Below are 23,087 nucleotides of genomic sequence, written 5' to 3'. Positions count from 1 at the left end.
TATCTAGTGCTGAGATCACTTGCACTGACAGTGTCGAAACAGCAGAGATTCCACATTATTGGAAGAAAATAATAGTTTATAAGTGAGCTTGCATATTATACTGAATGCTATCTAAATCGGAATAGGGTTGCAAAATCGAGATATATTTAATCTTAAAACTTGGTCATCCGTAATGAGAGGACTTTGTTTTTTTAAAAGGCCCTTTGATGGACAGCGATCTATTCTGATGAATGCATCGCATTCTCATGTCACTGCTTTCTTCATTATCATAAAGTGGGTGACATGAACGTGCATGAGTCGCTGAACATAGCACATCAAAGCACAAGAAGCAAAAAAAACTGCTGCAGGGTAACATTTGACCCTTCAAACCTTCGTGGATCCACATCCACTGTCTAAATCTGTCGCCGATTTTCTAAGAGTCTGTGTCACATCGGTCCCAGCCCAGTCATGCATCTTTCCAGGTGCGTCTTGAAAGACACTATCTTGCTCGCCGCTGTCACTTCCACTGGCAACGCATTTTAGGCATCCGTAACCTTCTGTGTTTCGAAACTTCCATGCATATCTCCCCTAAACGTTGCCCTATCACTTTGAACCCATGACCCCCAGTAATTCAGCCCCCCATTTCTGAGAAAAACCTTCTTGCTATCCACCTTATGTCCGAAACTTTGATTCTCCTGTTCCTTGGATGCTGCCTGACCTGCTGCGCTTTTCCAGCAACATATTTTCAGCTCTGATCTCCAGCATCTGCAGCCCTCACTTTCTGTTTAGTATTTATTTGTAAACATTAGAAGAAGCTTTTCGTCAGGCGTTATGCTTCTTGTTAATTTGCGGTTGTGTTTGTTTTTTGGTGTTTGCATTAGTTTATTGGTTATCCTTTGCAGGATCTTAGACGTCAATAATCCATGATATCCCAAAATGTCTTGCATTCTTTCAACTGCTCTCTTGCTGTTTGAGCCTTGGCGGGATGTGTAAATACAGGTCAAGAAAGAGTGTTTCTACCACTCACAAATATTGCCTGTCTTCCATTAAATTTGTTTCACTGAAAGCAACTTGCACCTCATGACTTCATATCTTGAATGACTCTAGTGTATACCGCTCATTGTCTCAAACAAAACCGTTTTGAATTAACAAATAGTTGAACATTCAGCATGTTATAATCCCTACCCCCAATATTCACTTTACAGCAAGATTTCAATTAGCACTCTCACCACAGAACACCAATTCTAAAATAACCTGATCTCTACATTTTTGTGCAACGTCCTATTAAGCGAAAGATACCTTTTTTCCCAGACTGAGCATTCATTTCCATTAGCACAACTTCGATGCAACATGAGTATGGTGCCTTCAGAAAGATGTGATAAGGGAACTCAAGGTAAATAAATGCTTCAGGGCCATCGATCATCATATGATGGAACTGACTATGCAATTTGAAAAGAAGCAGATAGACTCAGAGGTCATGTTATTCCAGCTGAATAGAGGAAACGATATAAGCATGTGGGAGGAATTGTGTTAATATAACTGATAGCAGAGCCTATCAAGAAAATAAAACAGTGCAATGGCAATGCCAGGAGTTTCTGGGATTGATTCAACAGACATGACAGAGATTCACCTCGAGGAAAAAGAAGCATGACTCAGGGAGCGTGAGGCAACCATGGCTGACTCGGGAAATCAGGGGTAACATTAAATCGAAAAATCAGGTGTATAATATGATGAAAGGCAAAGGAAACCCAGAGGATTGGGAAGCCTGCAAAGAATAGTGGATAGCAACAAATAAATAAAGAGGGAGAAGATTAAATCTGAGGGTATTCTGGCCAGTAATATAATAGAAGACTGCAAGAGTTTCATTGGCTATATAAAGCGCAATGAACAACAAAAGTGGACATCGGGCCTCTGGAAAATAATTCTGGAGAGATCGTAGTGGGAAACAAGGGAACGGCTGAGGAACTGAAAAATAACATCGTGGCAGCCGTCATGGTGGAAGGCACGAGAAATATCCCAAAACTTCAACAGAGTTATTGGGCAGAGCTGCGTATGGTGGCAATAACCAAGGAGAAGGCGCTAGAAAAACTGAATGGCTGTAAGGTGGATAAATTACCTGGAATAGATGCACTACACACCAGAGTGCTCAGGGAAATTACTGAATTGCTGAGGCAGTGGAGGCCTTCATGGTGATTTTTTTTCAGAAATCTTTCGTATCAGGCAGGAAGCCAGATGACTGGAAAGTCTCTAACGAGACTCTCCTGTTTAACAAGTGAGTAAGGCAAAAGATGGAATATTGAGATGGAAATGTGTTGCTGGAAAAGCGCAGCAGGTCAGGCAGCATCTAGGGAACAGGAGAATCGACGTTTCGGGCATTAGCCGACGCCCCTCCCCCAAGTCCCTCCTCCCTATCTTTTATCTTAGCCTGCTGGACCAACTTCCCTCATTCCTGAAGAAGGGCTAATGCCCGAAACGTCGATTCTCCTGTTCCCTATATGCTGCCTGACCTGCTGCGCTTTTCCAGCAACACATTTCCATCTCTGATCTCCAGCATCTGCAGACCTCACTTTCTCCTAAAAGATGGAATATTACTGACCGATTAGACTACCCTCGGTCATAGAATCAATTGTGAAGAATGAGATTTCTAAATACTTGGAAGTGCATGGTTGAATCCAAGGGAAGTGATGCGTCAAAGCTTCGACAATTCTCTGAGGAACCAACGAGCAGCTTTGACTAATTGCAGTCAATGCATGGACTTCAAAAGTCATTTTGACAAGGACCTGAAAAGGAGACTAGCAGCTGAATTGTTGTATGTTTCAAAGTTTGGCCACCGATAAGAAATGGAACTCTGTAGCGGATAAAAAGTAACATAACGAGCTAAATTTAAAGTACTAAACTAAAATGGACATAAGAGCATGAGACAAAATCTGAAGTGAAGGTATACTGATTTATTAAAAATGTTCAAATGAATTAACGTGGCACATGATCAATTTCAAAATATTGAAATTAAATAAATATGTGCCGTGAAAAATAGAAATACGTGAACAATTCTATTTTGCATTGTCATCCAAGCAATCTGCCACGTTATATTTGATGATGAATACAGGATCTGCCATTTTGCATTCAAAACAGTATAATGTGACGAACAAGCGAACAGATGCAATGGTTAACGTTGGTAAGATATGTATTTACGAATTTCATGACGTCACGTTCCGTCTATAGGAACATAAAAGCAAATTCATAAAATACGTTTCGATCCTTCAAGGGCTTCATGTAAACCCAATGTCCTGGTGAACGTCTGCTATCGACATGACAGGACAGTAGCGTGCAGGTGTAATCTAGACGTATAGAGGAAGCGTACGCAGAAAGATGAATGACAACAGAGGGATGATCACATTTTTCATTTACAAGTGGAAACATTATGACTTGGTGGAGCAAGCGATGAATCTGGAGAATGCTCAGCAGGCTTTGTAAACATGTCACATAAGTCTCTTTCAAATCCTAATCAAGTACTTATCTCTCCCTTACTCGAAGTATGGTGAGCGGGATCTCATTAAAATGTTGGGCCTATGATAATTGCCGCCATTCTTCTGAGGGGCAAAGGTGTGTGATGAGCATGTAACGCCACCATGTTGGCAGCAAACAAGTTTGTCAACGGTTTGGAAGAATCACAGACAAATGAATTGTTCAGAACTGTCAGATTTTCTAAACCTAACCGGTGATGTCTCACATCTTCTTGATTAGGCAACACTGTAGGAAAGACAGAAGGATAAAGCAACTAATTTTGCAAGAGAAACAATGCCTTCTCGGGTGAAATTAAAGTCCGATACAACCTGTGGAGAAAAAGCAAGTAAAGATTAAAATCTAGTGATCCTTCCTAAATATTGTACTCCAATTCCCTCTGTCATCCAGACGTGTGTGTTCATTGATCTGCGGCTCTGTTAAGTCACAGCTGAAACTCAATACTTTGAACAAACACTATCTTCAAATAAAGGATCAGCCAATAGCAAAAAGGGACGATGTTTAGCAATTCGAATGGTGTGGCCATCATTTACTAGCTCACAGGAGGAGAAAATGTTGTCAACTCTGTATTCAAAGTGACGGTCTCCCAAGAAAGTTTACCCAAATCAGCACAACTGCACCATAACCCTTTTCGAGTGAACTAATAGGAAGAAGGCTTAGAAATCTGTTTTATCCAAAACTCTCAGAATCGTGAGCAACTCTTACATTCTGCATGTTTGCGCAATGTGTGTCAGCAACAGATGTTAAACAAAGAGAGAGAGATTAAATGGTGTTGGAATGAAGTTATAGCGAGGACAAAAGACTCATTTGTTTAATTATGGAAATTTATAAGTGGATGGCACACACGTCAGTTAAGTCTGCGATTTGGAATTGAATCGGTGATAAAGTTACTTACAGACACCTGCTGCCAGGATACATAAAGAAGGTTCAGGATTTGATTCTAAATCCCACCTATGGAACCCGAAAAAATCATTATCTCTGTCAATCCCTCTCTCTTTCCCTCCTCTAAAAAACGCCACGACAGATATTGTCGTTTCTTCTCTGAAGGATATTCGTGTGCCAATCAGACAGCTTTCAGATTCAACTGTTTTATCTCCAGCAATTATAAGAGTGGCAGACATTAAATTGAAATTTCTGTTTGGCGGGACTTCTCTCATGCAATTCCTTCTCGTTTCAGTCACATTCACAGGATTTTGTAAGGGAAGAATTTAACATCAGAAAATTCACATCACAAAAGATCACATCAGAATCTCATAGTTTCACACATTTTTGGTAACTTGAATAATTTTTGGATTTTGAACACGGAAATTAAAAGCACCATTTACAGTGGGGAGAAACTTTTTTTTCCCTGTGTGGGCGTCAGTCTTATTCGAGAGTGTGGTGCTGGATAAGCAAAGAGGTCAGGCAGCATCTGGGAAACGGGAGAATCGATATTCAAGACAGATGCCCTTCATGTGCCAGAAACGTCGATTCTCCTGCCCCTTCAATGCGGCCTGACCAGCTGTGTTTTTGCAGCATCACACACTTGACGCTGATTTACAGTCTGCAGTTCTCACTTTCACCACAGGTTCTGTCGTAGTGGGGTGAAAGTGTGGAAGTATGTTGGTTGTAGAATGCACATCAATACGCATCCGACCTGGACACATATCGGTGCAATCACAATGAACAGAGGCGGTTCCCCTGCGCAGAACATGAGAAGGTTTTCAGTGACTTATCCCTCCTGACGGCAAATCAGGAAGTTCACACTGAGAACAGATCAGTCACTCAATCAGAGTGTGGGAAGCGAAGCAATCAAGCAAAACACTCACTAAAACGCCAGCGTGTTCACATTGGCGAGATATCATTCATATGTTCTGAATGTGGCAATGGATTCACTCAGCCATCCCACCTGCTGAAACACCAACAGGTTCACAGTAATGCAAGAACATTTCCACGGCGGAATTGTGGGAAATGATTTAAATATCTTGCAAAACTGGTCAGTCATCAACGCGTTCACACTGACGAGAAACCATTTAGATGCTTTCACTTGGTCTGGGTTCACCAGCAAATCGCACCAGGGAGATTCCATTCAGCTGTCCAGTATACAGAAAAAAAAAATTGTAATCTGCTAAAGCACCAGCATATTCACATTAGGGAGAGAAAAGCCCTTCCCAGGCTGCTCCAAGTGTGGGAAGGGCTTTTCTCAGTCATCAATCTGTTCAGATATAAATAAGTTCACAAGTAATTACCGTGATTGAGTTTTGTTACTCGCAAACTGTATTGAATACTATTAACTTGGCTCTGTCTCTGCTGAGGTTGACTGCTTCCAGACCAGCTACTGGGGCTAACATTCTTTGCAATGTGAAATCAATCCGCTTTGGGGGGGAGTCACGCAGATGTTCGAGGCCTGAAAGAAAAACTGCTTGCTGGAGAAACTCAACAGGTCTGACTCACCTATGGAGAGAGAAAAGTAATAATTGTTTTGAGTCTGATCTGAATCTGCGTTGGCACTGAATTGGACTGGGAATGATTATTATCTAGGAAAGGAGTAGGAAGAGGACGTGAAATGTTGTAAACGTGTCCAGAGAGCTAGTGGTGGCATGGAGATGTATAGATTTACAGGCAGTGCAAAAGTTAAGTTTAAAAAGAAAAGTTATGTTAGTTCTGTTGATAGCAAGCCGAATCACCAAGACTCTGTTTAGCTCCCAGTTGGAATGGAGGGAGGGGACATCAGTAGGAGGAAGATGTGAGAGGGAAAATAGGAGGAGAGGTAAGTGAGTAACTTAAACAGGGTAATTCCGAATGGAGGACAGCGTTCCTGGTGTTCAGTTGTTGAACTCAGTGTTGAGACCTGAAGACTGTTCCTCCAGTTTGTATGCTAACTGGAAAATGCTGAGTTTATTCTGGTATCTCAGATATCAGGTGGTCTGTTTGAATTGCTCGTCCTGTTTCCTCCATCTTCACCTCCAACAACAAGAGCGAGGAGCTCATGGAGGTTTTCTGTCAGTGAAATCGAAGCGATCTGATTCAGCTGGCTCCCTCCCATCCACCCATCACTGAACAAGTCTTTAAATTACTTTTAAAAAATACGAGGTCCTGTGAAAGATACAAAGGCCGACAGCATCTGTGGAGCAATATAATTCCAAAGACAATTCATATTTAACTCAAAATGCTCACTCTGTTTCTCTATTCAGAGATTCTTTCACACCTACCAAAACTTTCCGGCAACTGTGTTTGTATTTTAGATTTCCACTATTGGCAGCATCATGCTGTAATTTGGGTTTATTCTAGAGTTTATTCTTTTAACGGGTCTGCTCCTGTAACTTTATCCAGCCATGTCAGAGCCCATCTTGTCCAATTTTATTTATATAGCCTTCTTCCCACGAAACTAGCAATGATCCAATTCCCCCATGTTCACTGTGTCTGCAATTGTCCTCTCTCTGCCTTCTGGTACCGTCCTTCACGCTTCTAGATTCACGGTCAGAATCTATCCTCAGAAATAACCGCATACTTTCTTGTCCACACAGACTATTGACCCATCTGCGATCCCCTTTTCCACTACTTGTACATGGTGTCACCAAGGGTTAATCTTTGGATTGTCCTATTTCTCATCAAGACGCTTCCATTGTATGAATCATCAAAAAAAAGTGATTTTCATTTTCACATTTCCACTGAGAGGACCAAGACATGCGTCACCATCCTCCCTATCCATTTCGCTATTTCATGAATATCTTCTGTTTAAAACTCAGCTAACCAAAGCATTCTTCTTTGTTTGCTGCTGAATGTTCTGTTCCCTGATGTCCAAGACCTCCCCATCCTGGAAACTGTCTAAAGCTGAATCATGATATTAAACAATCATGCTGTTGTACGTTTTACTGGGATCAGTCAGTGATCATATTATCCAAAGGGCAAAAGTGAGGACTGCAGATGCTGAAGATGAGAGTGGAGCGCATGGTGCTGGAAAATCACAACAGGGTAGGATGCATCTGAGGAGCAGGATTATCGACGTTTCGGGCATAAGCCTGCATTCCTGATGAAGGATTGTTGCCCGAAACGTCGCTCTTTCTGTTCCTTGGATGCCGCCTGACCTGCTGTGCATTTGCAGTACCACATTCTCGGCACTGTCGCCAGTAGCAGACACAGCCCAGATTACCTACTCTCTCACAGACACTATGGCTCCATTATCTTATACCCCCTTGATGTGGAGATCAGAGGGATTAGTGCGATTCACGCAATTTCCCCCAGGACAGTCACCCTTCCCTATCCCTGTTATGCCAGGAAGTGAGGGGTGAATACATCTCATGCAGTATCATCCCATGGTCCCAACTCACATTATCCCTGTGATGGGGGGAATGAGGGATCGATGTCCAACATGCAAAAGAAGCAAGGGCGATATGAAAAACATGTTTTGTCATTGAACGAGTAGTAAAGTATGGTGTGTACTGCCTGGAATTGTGAAGGAGGCAGGTTCATTGAGGCATTCCAAGAGGTCATTTCATGATTATTTGTATGGTAATGGTGGTGTAGAGAGATGTGGAGAAAAGGCTATAGTTTGTCACTAGAGAATAGAGGTCATGCAGGCTTGATCGTACAAATCGGCTCTTAATGAGCTTTAGTAGTTCTGTGACAGTGAGAAGTGAACCTGGAAATTAAAATGATATGGTGATATGCTCGAATAGAACTGAAAAATAGTTTGCTGTCAATCAGGAGATTGGAATGCACTAAAACTAGTGCAATAGTACAGCATCGATTGTGAGTCCTGAACAGTTCCAGACAGGAATTGATGAGTCGAACCGTCTGGAATAAGTTGATTATGTATCTTCACATTTTTATGTTTATATTCAGAACGAGTGGCGCTGGAAAAGCACAGCCAGTCAGGCAGTATCTGAGGAGCATGAGAGTCGAAATTTCGAGCATAGCTCATCATCATGTCTGATGAAGAGCTGATTCTCGAAATATCGACTCTCCTGCTCCTCGAATTCGGACACACTGGCTGTACCTTTCCAGCACCACACGTTATGAAAGTGATCTCCAGCAACTTCAGTCCTCACTTTCTACATTGTGTGTTTTCATTGTGTGAACAAGAGCGTAATACGAATTAGGACATCAATTATAAAACTGAAGTGCAGGTCGGCTAGAAAGTGCTGGTGCACAGTGTAATACAATATTACACAAGGGAATCAAAACAAGAAACTCTTGTCATTAAACTCATAACTAGAGCTGACCATAAACTAAGTTAAAAAAGCAAGAAGTGAGAAAATGAAACATTAATCTCAATTTGTTTCACTGGAATCACAGAATGTTAGGTAAAAAAATTCAATGCGCAGTGAGTAGCTATGCCTACTGTCTCCAAATAATGCGACATTGGAGTCTTTTGAACTAACACAGTTCAGAGTTCTCCTGTCTCTGCTCTGCCTCCCATATGTGAAAATAATTATTCATATGTGCAGATACTGTAGCTCAGGCCAGAGGAAAGACAAAAATAATGATTTACGTGAGTGTGGTGAAGATCGTCCCACCATGACAGGGAAGTTCACAATATGTCTCAGGTCCTTTCCCTACTGACATTGAGGATTTGGAAGAAGACAACTGCTGATTTTGAAATCATAAAAAGTCAAAGAATTCTCATGGAGAATCCAGGTGCGCTCTCAAAGAGATTTCATAGCTGCTGCTGTGAAATCTAAGAGGGGAAAGGCAAGGATGGTAATTATGGATCACATCTACTAATAATATATGTGGGCTCCGATCTCTCCACCAATAACATCTTGGATCCTTGCCTTAGTTCTAAGAACTACGTTCTTGACTAACTTGTGAAATTAAGAGAAAGTGAGGACTGCAGATGCAGGAGATCAGAATCGAGAGTGTGGCACAGCAGGTCATGCAGTATCCGATGAGCAGGACAAGCGATGTTTCAGGCATAAGCCCTTCTTCATGAATCGGTAATGAGGAATAATCTGTGAAATTCCTTATATTTCAGTTAATTAACTGTGAAGCAGGCTGTAACTTACAAACATCAAATAATTAGAAAATTGTTTTGTGCGTCCATCTACAAATTTTGGAACCAATTGAAATTAAGACTGTGGAACTGCCTCAACCTCTTTCCACAGTCTGTTCATTGGAAAACAGTCACTCAGTGTCTATGTGTCGGTGCCTTTCCAGTAGAGTGGCATGTAGGCTCAGTGGTTAGCATTGCTGCCACATAGCACAAAGGATCTTGATCCAACTTTGACTGCAGGCGACCCATCCTGTGGCGTTGTCACACAAAATGTTAGCATAACGTGAGATCTTCCAGAGTACTGGGAGTTATCTATTGTTTTGTTAGAGGATTGACCAAACGACAAAAGGCTTGGGAAAATGCTTTTTGTATTTGTTCGGCAAAGAATGGGGTGCCACATTGTTCAGTCCTCATGCATACATCGATTTAAAATCTACAGCGATGCCATGTACTATAGCGACATTTGCAGATGAGATTAAAAATAGTTGGGAGAAGAAATTGCAATGCAGACATAAAGTTGCAAATGGATGAGGGTACGTTGGGTGAACCAGCCAAAATTTGGCACGTGAAGACTAACGTGGCTACCTCTGAGTTATTGATTCTGTTTGAAGGATTAGAAAGACAACGTACGATCGACTAGAAATGGGCAACACCTTCAGCCTGTTTTGAAGCAGAGCGATCTTCGTGGTCTTGTGCATTAAAAGCTGAAATTTTGTGCGCAGATAGAGCAGTAAGTCAGGAAGGCAAAGAAAAAATAGTTTTTATTGCTAAACGAGTAGAGTAAAAGTAGGGAAGCGTTGATGCAAAGGCAAACGGAATTAGTCAGACTGCAACTGCAGTACTGGGTATACTTCAGGAGAGATATACTTGGAGGCAGTTCAGAGAAGTTTCAGTGATTTGGATCAGGCAAATGTACAGCACAGAATGAGACCAATTAGTTCAACGCATCTATGCCGACCAGATATCTTAAGGTAATCTCGACCTGATTACCGGCATTTGGACAATATTCCTCGAAACGCTTCCTGTTGAAAACCCGTCCATTTGCCTTTTAAGTGGTAGATCATTCCATGCACGCAACGCCCTCTTTGTGAACAGGTTATCCCCTCAGTTCCCTTACAAATATTTTCCAATCTCACTTTCAACATATGCCCTCTAGTTCTGCATTCCACAGCCACCCAAAAAAAAACCCTTCGCTCTTCACATTATTCATGCCACACATGATTTTGTCAACCTCTGTAAGGTGACCCCTCAGGCAGGTACCATTAACAGCGACATGAAAAAAAGCCCAGCATATTCAGGCTTTCCATGTAGCGCAACCCGGCTAGGCCGGTCAAAGTTCTTGACAATGTTTTCTGCATCCTCTCAAGTTGAGGAAGATCTTACTTGCAACACGTAGACTGGCATGAAACGCAATATTCTGACCATGACATCCCAACTTTCGTCCCCTATGTAGTGACCAGTGTAGCGAAGAGTCCCAATTGCTTTTTTCACCACCCTGTCCACATGCAACTCTAATTTCTCGGAAATATGTACCCGCGCTCCAAGATCCCTTTGTTTGGTAATGCATCCCATGTTGCTACCATAATCTGTAAACATCCTGCTTTACAAAAACACCTCACATGCATCTAAATTAGATTTCATCTGCCACTACTCGGTCCATTGGCCATGTTATCAAGTTCCCGTTGTTCTCTTAGATAACCTTTCTCGCTGTGCACTGCTCCACCTATTTTGATGTCATCTGTTAACTTCCTAACGATACCTCCAATCTTTACATCCAAATCATTTGTATAAATTATGAAAGCGACGGATCCAGTGTTTCCCTTGTATCATAGAACTTGTTCCAGGCCGTGAGTCCAAATCCAAATTCCCCACAACTACCACCTTCATCCTGCCGACAAACTAATTTTGAATCCAATTTGATTTGTGCCTCTGGATCTCATGATGTCTGCGGTTACTAACCGGTCAACCATGCAGAACCTTATTGATCACTTTGCTTAAATCAATACAGATAATATCTATAACTATGCCGTTTCAATCATAATTGTTACCTTTTCAAAAATGTCAGTCAAGTCAAGAATACGTGTTTTCTTAAGGACAAAACCATGCTGGCCATTCCCAATTAGTCTTTGCCATTCAAAATGTATGGCATTCATATCTCTCAAAAACCTCTCTGACAATTTACCCACCATTGATGTTCGGCTCACCGGTTGAAGGTTCTGTGCCTTTACCTTACTACCTATCCCAAATAATGGCATCACTTTAGCCAACCTCCAAGCTTCTGGACGCTCATCAGTGTCTATTGCTTTTAAAACTGTCTCACACAAGCTCCCAACCATCTCTGAGCTTGAACTTGCAGAATTAGGAGTCATTTTATCAGATAGACATTTGTAGATGCTTGGAACTGTTCTTCCCTACCACCATTTTACGTCTACTCAATGTTAATTCAATATCTGGTGCTGATGGATCTTTGCTAACTTAAGGTACTTGGGGACATGGGGCACAGATGGGCCTGATGTATCGATATTTCCAGGTGTCAACAACGCTTTCTTTTGGTTCAGAAACATCTGAGCTCAATGTTGAGTCCAAAGGTTTAGATTTCTGTGTAATAACATAAGCTGATGTTCTGATAGCTCTGATTGAGTTTCATTGGAATAATGTTGGAGGTCGAGGGTACACAGGTCAGATTGTGAGTGCCAGGGATTTAAATGATAAGGAAAGAGAAGCTAAAGCTCATTCGTGACGAAGGTCTTCTGCCTTAAACGTCGATTCTGCTGCTCCTGGGTAGATGCCTGAGTTGTTGCGCTTTTCCACCAAACAATATCGACTCTGATCACCAGCATCTGCAGTCCTCACTTTCTCCCAGCTGATTTAACCCGACTGCCAACCCTCTTCCAAGGATGCTTAACTTGAAGGAGTTCTCCTCCTCTATTTACAAGGAGACTCCTAATGAAGGGTTTATGCCTGAAACGTCGATTCTCCTTCTCAGTGGATGTTCCCTGACCTGCTATACTTTTCTATCATCACTCTCTCGACCAGTGCTAAGAGTCTGCTGGTAGAATATATGTAATTTTTCTACAAAGTGATCTCACAACCCCTAATTGATCTTCCCAAGGTAGATCACGAGCCTTCAACCTGGTCACGAAATTACAAGAAGTACAACTAAATCACGCATTTCTTTCATCTAAAAAATTATGGGAAATGCCTGAGGAAAAGTCAATTAATTACAGGGTGGGTTACATAATCATGTTATAAATTGTTAGACTACAAGAATAATATCATACAAGGTAAATAAGAAAACAATTGTCAAAATGTTGAATTATGCCAGTTAGTTTTGTTTTATTATCAGCAGAAGTAAAGGTGCAACTCTCAGTGAGAACTTGATTCAGTCATAGATGTGATTGATTGTAAAATCCAAGTCTGCAGTCACTGCATAACACGACTAGCTTCTGCGTGAGTCGCATGTTTGATTAAACTACTTCACAAATGCTCTGAACAAGCGAAGAGCCTCTCTCCAGTGTGAAATCGTTGGTCAATATCCTGGGAATTATTGTTCTCCCATGGACGAGTTGTTGTTATCCTTCTGGTAGTTGGGGATTTTGGAGATGGAAAGGCAACAAAGAACAATCCAAACTACTGACACATCACTGCATTCACAGGTGGGAGAGGCCGTTTTCCTGCTACCTGCGTCGGAGAGGATTCACCAAATCATCAGACCGTCTGATTGACCAGGGATTTCTCACTGGGGAGAAGCAGTTTTCTGCTGCAAATGCGGAAATGAATTTCCTTAGTCATCCCACTTTCAGACATGCCAGCATGTTCAGACTGATCAGAGACCTTTTCAGTTCTCTAACTGTGAGAAGAGATTTAAAATGTAAAAGCAATCTGCTGACACCAGCGAGATTGCGCTGGAGTGAGTCCATTCTACTGCTCTGTGTGTGGGAATTTTTTCACGTAGTCACCGTCCTGCCTGATACACCAGAGAGTTCACATGTGGTTACAGGGGTTTGCTGCAGTGGCTATTGTCACTGATCGTCTTGTTAAGGATGGAACTACTTCATTCTTACAGGTTAGTTCATATGTATTGATTATGAAATAGGAATACGAGTTGATTCTTAATACTGTGGATAACTGTCGAACAGAATGGCAACTTTTATTTCAAACACATTGATATAAATTTGTAACTCTTCTACCAGATTATTTAACATCACCAGGATGGAGATCAGGAAAGAGAAATTGTGGAAGGATCATACATTAAGAACAGAAATTCAGCCTGGGCATACTCTTTAAGGGTAACACTGAGAGGGACAAGCAACATTTTATGAAGATAAAATGCATGATAGCCACTTGTGTACAATAGATTCCAACGTTGTTCAAAGTCAGGCTGCGTGACGTGAAATGGTTGAATGGCTAGAACCGATATTCCAAATTCTCTGTGAATCAGTATCTGGTTTCTATTCTGTAACCACCACCCTATTCCAATCTCAACGAAGCAGTGGATCTGCGTCACAACTGTATTTCTCAGCAACAAGAGTAGATACAATCTGTGAAATCAGAGATTCGTGCAAAGGTGTGCTTTGGTCGTCACGAGAAATCCATACATTATATGAGCAGAATTAGGCCAATTGGCCCATCACGTCTGATCCACCATTCAATGGTCGCTGATATGTTTCCCAACCCAATTCTCTTGCCTTCTTATCATACCTGTTGACTTCCATACTAATCAATAAGTATCTGTGTCTGCACTGAATATCCTGAATGACTTGATGTCGACAGCTTTCAGTGACAGTCAGTTCTACTGATCAATCAGACTCTGACATGTTTTGTTTAGCATCATCTGCTAGTTGCAAAAGCTTCGAAATCCCTGGTTTCCCCTAACCGTCACCACATTTTATGCTTTATCTTTTGTTTTTTTTTGCCCCCGTCCTTTCTTGTCAGTCATGTTTTCCTCATCCTCCCGTTAGTATATTTCTTTTTCAGTAGTATGAATTTCTGCAATGTGTCTTCAATTATTGCAGAAACCACACGTATCTCTGTTCCATTCACGTCCGTGCTAGGCGCCCCTTGCAATCAACTCTAGTCAGCTCCTCGCTCATGTCAAATCATTACATCTGATTTAATCATTTATCCCAAACTGCAAGTTGAATTATGTCATTTTATGGTAAATGCCCCCTTCGGATCTCCTGCATCTTTATTTCACAAATCAAATCGCCTCCTCAGAAATCTGCAAATCCAGAATTGCGTGTTCCCTTGTGAGTCGAACAAAAGCTGCTCTGAAAATACCACCTCGTGCACATTCTACAAATTCCATTTCCTGAGACCTGATAAAAACGTAATTTCCTCAATTCACCTGCATTTTGAAGATTCTCATAATTATTGGAAAATGACTCTGCCTAAATTGTCAAAACAAATTTGTAGCTTTAACATGGCAGTGATTACTTTTGTGAAAATTTTAACATGCTTTTGTGACAGTCCAGAGCAACCAACTTTAGCAACCGTGAGAAACTATGTATACAGCACTTTTACCAGGAAGTAATAACTGGTCAATGACTGGGAATTCTACAATGAGTAACTTATCTCCAAACCTGCGACATCGACCTTCTCGAAGAGCAATGGCATGGGATGCATGCAATTTCAGCACCTATAAGTTCCTCTGCAAGAATTCACCATCCTGATGTCGAAATGCATTGCCATTCCTTCACTGTTGCTGTGTTGAAATCCCTGGAACTCACTCCCGATCAGCATTGTGAGTGTCAATATGCTGCCCGGACCTCAGAAAAGCTGCACATCGTCACAGTTTGCAGACCAAATATTGATGGACAGCAAATACTGGCTGAGCTATATTGCCCAAATATGGTGAATAAATCAGGGAACTTGAATAATCAATACACTTAAATCGTCAATTGAAGAGTTCAGAGGATCTGTGAACTGCTGGTACAATTGCAACAATTATTCGCTGTTCAAATAAGACGGGATCTGCAGCTTGTTACGAGGAATTCCCAGTTCCACTGATGTGTGCGTGTCAGTTTCCAATACTTTGCTGTAGTCCTTCTTTACCTTTCAATTTGATCTTCACTCCATCGGGAAATAAAGCACCTTTCGACTTCCTCATGACTTATTCAGTCAGCAAATGTTTTAAAGACTTAATGTGCTCTTCTAACATGTATTGTTAATTTTTTTGTTTCTATTTGCAGTTTACTGGAAATCTGTCCCAAATGTGAAAATTGCAGTTCCGATTTCTAATACCCAGATTATTTTAAATTCTTAAGAACAGTGGGTTCAGGTTTACTCCACATAGAACGTCACTACCTAACCTTTAACTGTCTTGACGAGCTGCTCTTGACTACTAAACTATGATTCCTGCATTGTATAATATTTGCCATCCATCACAGTATGACTAATCTGCGGGTACAATATAATCAGGCTATGTCAACTGAAGAGCCATACAGCAGATTGCATGGAAAGCTCAATACAAAATCACAGAATTGTTGCGGTGCTGAAGGAGCCCATTCGGCCCGTTGCATCTGCATGGCTTTTCAAATCAACTATGAGTTAATGTCATTTTCTTGCCTTCCAACTCAGCTGGCACATTGCTCCGGTACTCATGTTTAACTGATACTGCTGTGAACATTTGATTAATGATCCTACCACCACACTTCCAGACAGCACATTCCTAAGTATCTGCTGTCAGAACGTTTCTCTCGACTTACATGTATTCTTTCCTTTGCCTTTCAGCCTGAAGTTATTCTCTTTGATTCTCAATCATCATATGAATAGAAAGTATTCCCCCATATCCTGCGTGTAGACCCCTCATGGCGAATGAAATTCCAAAAAAATCTTTTTCAGCTATGCCTTCTGTAATGAAAACAATCCCAGTTTCTGCACAGTATCTGTGTAACGAGTTCCTCGTCCCTCGAATCATTCCTGTAAAAAAAAATCCTCACTCTCTCTAATGAGTTCTCATTCGTCCTGAGACATGGTACCCCGAACTGTACACAATATTCTATCTAAAGTCTTTGTGACTTATATAAACTCAGCATAATCCCTTCTAATCTATGCCACTAATACCAAGGTCTACAATTTTGTACACTTCTCCAATTACTCTCTCTACCAGCCCTGCCGCATTTAACAGCTTGAGTACATCGACATCCAGGACTCTCTGCCCATGCTGTCTGTACAGTAGTCACGAGTTATTTTATGCTTCGAATGTTCGTTCTGAAATTCACCCGTTATCTATCCGACTGCATCTCCAGCTTGTCAGTGTCGTCATGGCTTAAGCAGTCAAAAACAGTCACACAGCATAGAAGTAGAGTCCATGAACCAAACAGTCCAATTCGACCCTATTCCCAAAACTGAACTAGTTTCTGGTGCTTCTGCTTGTCCTGTACACCTCCAAACATTTCCTCGTCATGAATTTGTCGAAATCTCTACTAAACGCTGTAACTTTACCCGCATACATTACTTTCTTTTGAAACTGTACCTTCACCAGCAAGTTCTCCATTATTTCGGATAGCTGACATCGACTTACCAATTCCTGGGGTACCCCAGACATTTATCAACCCAAAACATTGATCCGATTGATTCTTCCTGAGCAGAATAGCAAATGTTAACCTGATGTTCCGAACTTACATTGCAGAGATTCAATGAGCAACTGCAAAACACAGAATTACGACAGAACAGAAGTGGGTCATGCAGTTCTCTAATTGGACTTTCCGACATTTTGCCAATAAACTGAATATTCCTTGCAATTTGCATACTGTTTATTTACAAATAATTGTCTAATGACCTTTATTGAACCTGCCAAATTCACAGTTCCATGCTTTGTCTTCCAGAGTTATCTGCTTACTTTGCGAAGTCTCTTTCTCATCTCATATTTCCTTGTATTGTAATTTATTTTAAATCTTATTCTCAATGCTTTTACCGGGGTGAATAGTTTCTCACTGTCCACACTGTATAGAACGATCCTGATTTTTAAAGGTACTTCTAAATTTTATTTCTGCTTTCTCTATTTTAACATTAATGCTGACATTTGTCCACTGCTGGAGCCATGCATATGAACGTGGTTTCTACAAACTTCTAGTGCTCACTTTTCTTGCTCCTCTCCAGATGAAAATAATTTAAAACCGCAGTAGGGTCTTTCCTGGATCTCGAGTCTTTTTTTTGCTGAAGAGTTAACTCCAATTAAACATTTAAAAGAACTAAGCCAAAATTTCTAGTCTCTGCTTCAATCTTCATTCCTGATCTACTGACTTCATCCCGCTCTCTGATCTCATTGAGATTTAGCGAGGCTGACCACAATTTGGTGCTGCGTTTGCTTCTGACGAAAGCTTCTCATCGCCTGTCTCTGTCGCTGGGTGGAACGTGGTTTTGTAGTTAGCACTGATGTCTGAAGTGACAATGATCCAGGTCCGAACACAGCCTCAGGCGACTACATGTGTGGAGTTTGTATAAATTCGCCGTGTCTGCGTGCATTTCCTCTGGGTGCTCCGGTTTCCTCTGACACTCCGAAGATGTGTGGATCAGATGAGTTGGCCATTCTTATTTGCCCATTGCGTTGGGCGCATTAATCAGAGTGAAATGGGTCTCGGTGGGTTACTTTTCGGAGGTTCAGTGGAGACTTATTGGGCCGAAGGGCCTGTTTTCACACTGTAAGTGATCTATCCTCATTGCAGTCCGTCCCCCTCAGGGTATCTGCTGCAGAAACGCAGATTCATCTCTTCCAAAGCTCCGGACTTGATTTCTGTGCTCAATGATATTCCCCATTTTACATTCTAAACTTCATGTCATCTAATACATCACGTTTAATGCATTTCAACATTTCTCATGCCTCTGCAAGTCCCATACAGATTACACTGTCGCCCATTCAAGCATCATCTCGATTTTAAAACCCTCATCCCTGTTGTCAAATTTCTCCAATGGACCCTCCCAACTTTATCTCTGTAATATTTCTATTCCATATGCGTGGTTGTCTCCAATTCTGTCCGTTTACTCATTCCCTACATTTATTCTTCCATCATTAGTGACTGCCCCTTAAATTGCCTCAGCTCTGCGGTCTGGAATTCAGTCTCTCGTTCTCATTTTCGTTTTTGATGCCTTTTTCTTTTCGAAAGTGTTTGATAATCGATCCTGCTCTGATCTCATTTCGTTTCCATGCAAGGATTTGTTTACCTGCTCCCTCTGCAATGTGCAAGGCTTTTGTTTAAGGTCACGGGCAGTATGCAAATAAAGCGTTGCTAAATGCGCCCATGGTCTCCTGCGTGAATTCCCCAACACACTGTCTTGCTTATTTTTCCAGTCGCTACGTCAGCCGGGTTTGTTCGCTCCCTGTGTCCTCACCAACAAGGCTGGTAGCAGACAAAAAAAAAACCCTGCAAATGCTGGAATCTGAAATATACAGTCAGGAGGCTGGAAGAACACAGCAAGCCAGCAAACGTCAGCAGCTGGAAAAGTCAACGATTCAGGTGTAATCCTTCTTCGGTATGGAGGGTAGATATGGCGGGAGCTGCAAATAAATGGGGTTTGGGAGTCACATTTGTGAAGTACGGATAGGTGAATTCAGGTTGAGGGTATGATCCGGTTGGTCAATTAGAAGAATGAATCCAGTTGTCGGCAGGGACAGTGGAATGGATGGAGACTGATTTAGAGGAAGAGGAAGGAATTTATTTGAAATTGGCGAAGTCCATATTGAGTCCTCCATGCAGCAAGCTACTAGGGCGAATATAAGAGGATCTTCCTCAATTTGCACAGTGGTTCGTTTTGGCAATATCGTAGACAAAAGATCGTCATTGGAAATGGAGTTATGGGGAATCTGAAATGGGCGGTGACTGGGAGGTCTGGTCACACCCTGTGGAGCTGGCTGCGACACTGGTCGAATTGTTCCCTAAGATTACATTCCGTCTCCCCATGTACAGAAGACCTAACCAGAGAACCTGTTGCAATAAGCTCGGTTGGAAAAGAGTCAAGTGGACCTCTGTATCACCTGTAACGACTGCTTGGATCACCGGTTTGAGGTGATGGGTGAAAATAGCGGGTTTTACTTCTTTGATATTTGCAGGGGAATACACATTAGGGTTCAGGGATGTTTGTGGGGAGAGTTGTCGAAGAGGACGATCCTTTCAGAATCCAGTGATGCTTGGAGAGGGGAAGATGTTCTTGCTGTTAGGGTTTAGTTGGAGTTGGTGGAAGTGTGTTAGGATGATGCGTTGGATGCGGAGACTTGTGGGGTGTTAGTTGATGACTGAGGTGAATGTCTAAATTGAGTTGGGAAAGGCGGGGTTCAGAGCAATGGAACAGGGAACGGAGGTGTGGCGGAGGGCTGACTGGACGACAGGAAGCAGGAAAACAATGTTGTTCAAAATATGTGGACATCTGAGATGTTCAGGAGTGGAATGCTTCTTTCTTTACGCAGTTGCAGCGAGGGATGAGGAATTGGGAGATTCAGATGTAGCTTTTGCACGTACAGGGTGGGAGGAGGTGCATTCCAGGTAATTATGTGAGTGTGTAAAATTGCAGTAAACGTCCGTTGGGAGACTGTCGCCGGAGATGTAAATGATAAGATCAACAAGGTGGAGGGAGGTGTATGAAATGAACCAAGTGAATTTGGGTGCGGGATGGAAGTTGTGGGCGAGATCAATGAATTGCTCCAATTCACTCTCGGAGCAGCATACTACACTGATGCAGTCATCGATGCACTGGTAGAAGAGTTGGGGCACAATTCCTGTGCAGGTACTGAAGATGGACTGCTCAGTATAGGCAACAAAGAGACAGTCATAGCTGGAACCCATCCGGGCTTCCATGGCAACCATCTTGATTTGAACAAATTTGTAGGAGTTTAAGTAAAAGTTACTGAGGATAGGACCAGTTCAGCGAGGCTGCGGAGGGTATTAGTGGGTGTGGAATGAATGGTTCTCATAGAGATGATGAACCAGAGGGCCTGGATGCAGTCCTTGTGAGGTATGGACATGTATAAGGGCTGCGTGTCCACAGAGAATATAAAGCACTGGGGCAAGGGAACTGGAAGTTGCTGAAGAAATAGAGGGTGTAGTTGGTATCGCATATATACGTGGGAAGTGCCTGAACCAAGAGGGAGAGAATGGGGTACAGGAGAAAGGAAATGAATCTCGTGGGGCAGGACCACGCCGAGACCGTAGGCCGGCCAGATTAGTTGGCATTTTTAAAATTAGAGAGCAGATAAAACCGGGCAGTACCGGGCTGGGGGGATATGAGCTTGGAGGCAGAGGAGCGGACATCACCAGGAGCAATGAGGGCATGGATAGTGCTTTCAGTTCTGGACTGATAGGTTTTGGTGAGGCTGCATGTGAATGGGGCTAGGATGTGGTGTTGGAGAGATAGCCTTCAGCCTTTGCGACAGCGGTGTCCGTTTCCCAGACGAACACTACCCCACTTTTGTCAGCGCGTTTAAATATGAACTGGTAGTTATTTTAGAACGAGTGGATTACTACATGTTCAGAGGCGATTAGGTTGGAGTGGGTGAGCCTGTGGAGAAATTAGAGAGGCCTATATCACATTGTTAGTCTGCAATGAAGAGTTCTAGCGCGGGTACAACACTTTCAGGTAGTGGCCAGCATTGTGGCAAAATTTGAGGTATGCTCTTCCAAGACGCGTGCAGCTGTTTACTTGAAGAAAGTTTTCTGAAGAAAACCTATAGTTAGCTCCCGCCCTGAGTTTCTTATACATGGTCTGAGTGTGATATTGATTATTTCTGAAGCTTTCCATTGAAACTAAACGCCTGCTCCATCTTACTCACGACTTCAGCAGAATGTATATCTACCATCCTGAGCACTGTGTCTCACTTCAGATCCATATGATGCAAGATCAGTTGTCTCTTGACGGAAGGCAATTCTGAACATTAGGAAGATGTGGCAATATTGGAAGCACATAATGCAATGGCTGCTCCTTCATCTAAACAGAGTTGGCCTTGGGCCTGGCATGGGCTGTCCGATCACGAGGCCTCTGTGCTCTGACAATGCGGCTGCAATAATATGGATCGGAAATGCTTTACTGGACTGTCATGTCGATCTCTTCTACTCTGTTGTGATGACAGTATATTACTTCTAATTTAAACACTGTATTTAATGTTACTACTTTCACTTTTATTCCTCTTTTGTATCTGAGATGCGTACGTTTAAATCTACCAATTCCAAATTGAGATGCAGCACTCTTGTGAAATCTCCTTTGTAACCATACGCGATCGCTCACCCAGGCAGTGCTGATAATCTTAACATCTCTCGAAATAAAGAGTTTCCCCCCTCCCCCCAACATCTCTCTCTTAGTTCTCTTGCTGACAATATTGAAATTGTGATATTCAAATTTCCACTTGTCCTGGATTTGCATCAGTGTTGTTACACACGGTACAGGCCATTCAGCTGCTCCCAGTGTGGGAAGGAATTAACTCGGTCGGAAATCTTCGTATAACCAGTGAATTCTCACTGTGATGAAAGCTTTTAAATGTCATGATCACAAAAAGTCTTTCAAAAGTTCTAGGGAACTGATATGCATTAAAAATGTTCACATGATCGTCAAAGTTTCAAATGTTCTGACGGCGGGGTATTTTATTTAAAAATCCTTGAATCTGATGTCTCATCAATATGTTCAGAATGACAAGATGCCGTTCAGGTGTGCTCTCTGTTTAAATTAGTCCAGGCGATCAATCCAACTCACAGTTCACCAGCGAGTTCAGACAAGGGAGAAGATAGTCATGTGTTCTGTGTATGGGAAGATACTCAGTCAATCAATTACCCTGTGAAACATTAGCGTGGTCACACTGACAATATATGGTTCATCTGCTCCAAATGTGAGAAGCGATCCTATGTTAGAAGACACCAGCCATTTTTCACGGGGGAGAGACTGTTTACCTGCTCTGAATGAGGTAAAAGATTCGGACAATTATCCAACCGAGACAACAGCAAGTTCACGCTGTTGAGTGACCATTCATCTGCTCTGAGGCCTCTCACCATCTGACACATCAATGAATTCACATTGGCCAGAGATCATTCACCTGCTCCGGGTATGAGACAAGATTTATTGAATCATGCAAACTGCTCGAACACCAATAATATTACATTGGGGAAAAAATAGTTGCCTGTTCAGGATGTGTGATAGCATTTACACAGCCAAACCCATGACCATTCATTTACGTTCTCCATTTTGCAATTAAATGTGGATTCGGTTTCAAATCCAGCTCGGCAAAACTGGAAGCCATTGTGAAGATCAAAGGTTTAGATGATCCGATGTGTTATTAATATCTGGATGGAGTAAAAATAAATGTGTGGAATGTATCTTGATGGCAGTTTTTTGTATGATTTAAGTTCTATTCCCAAATTGATGACATGGCAATTCAGGAAGATATGGAAAAAAAGAACATACAGATTGTGTAACTATTCTGAATTCGAAAATAAAGCCTGTTTGTTTTTCTTCAAGCCTGTGGAACCCTGTTGATGTATTCTGTCAACAGATGCTCATGATCTGACTTTTTCATCTACTTTAAAAATTAAGAAAAGGCAATAATGGAATTTGTTTGAAGTAATCAAAAGAGTTTTCCTGAATAAAACCGCGAAGTTTGAAATTGTACAGCCTTCGGACACAGCCGCCATGA

This window comes from Chiloscyllium plagiosum, unplaced genomic scaffold (genome assembly GCF_037043375.1).
Source record: "Chiloscyllium plagiosum isolate Xiang-an unplaced genomic scaffold, Cpla_swu_hap1 HiC_scaffold_14, whole genome shotgun sequence".
NCBI classification, from domain to species: Eukaryota; Metazoa; Chordata; class Chondrichthyes; order Orectolobiformes; family Hemiscylliidae; genus Chiloscyllium; species Chiloscyllium plagiosum.
This window is presented reverse-complemented; position numbering follows the sequence as displayed.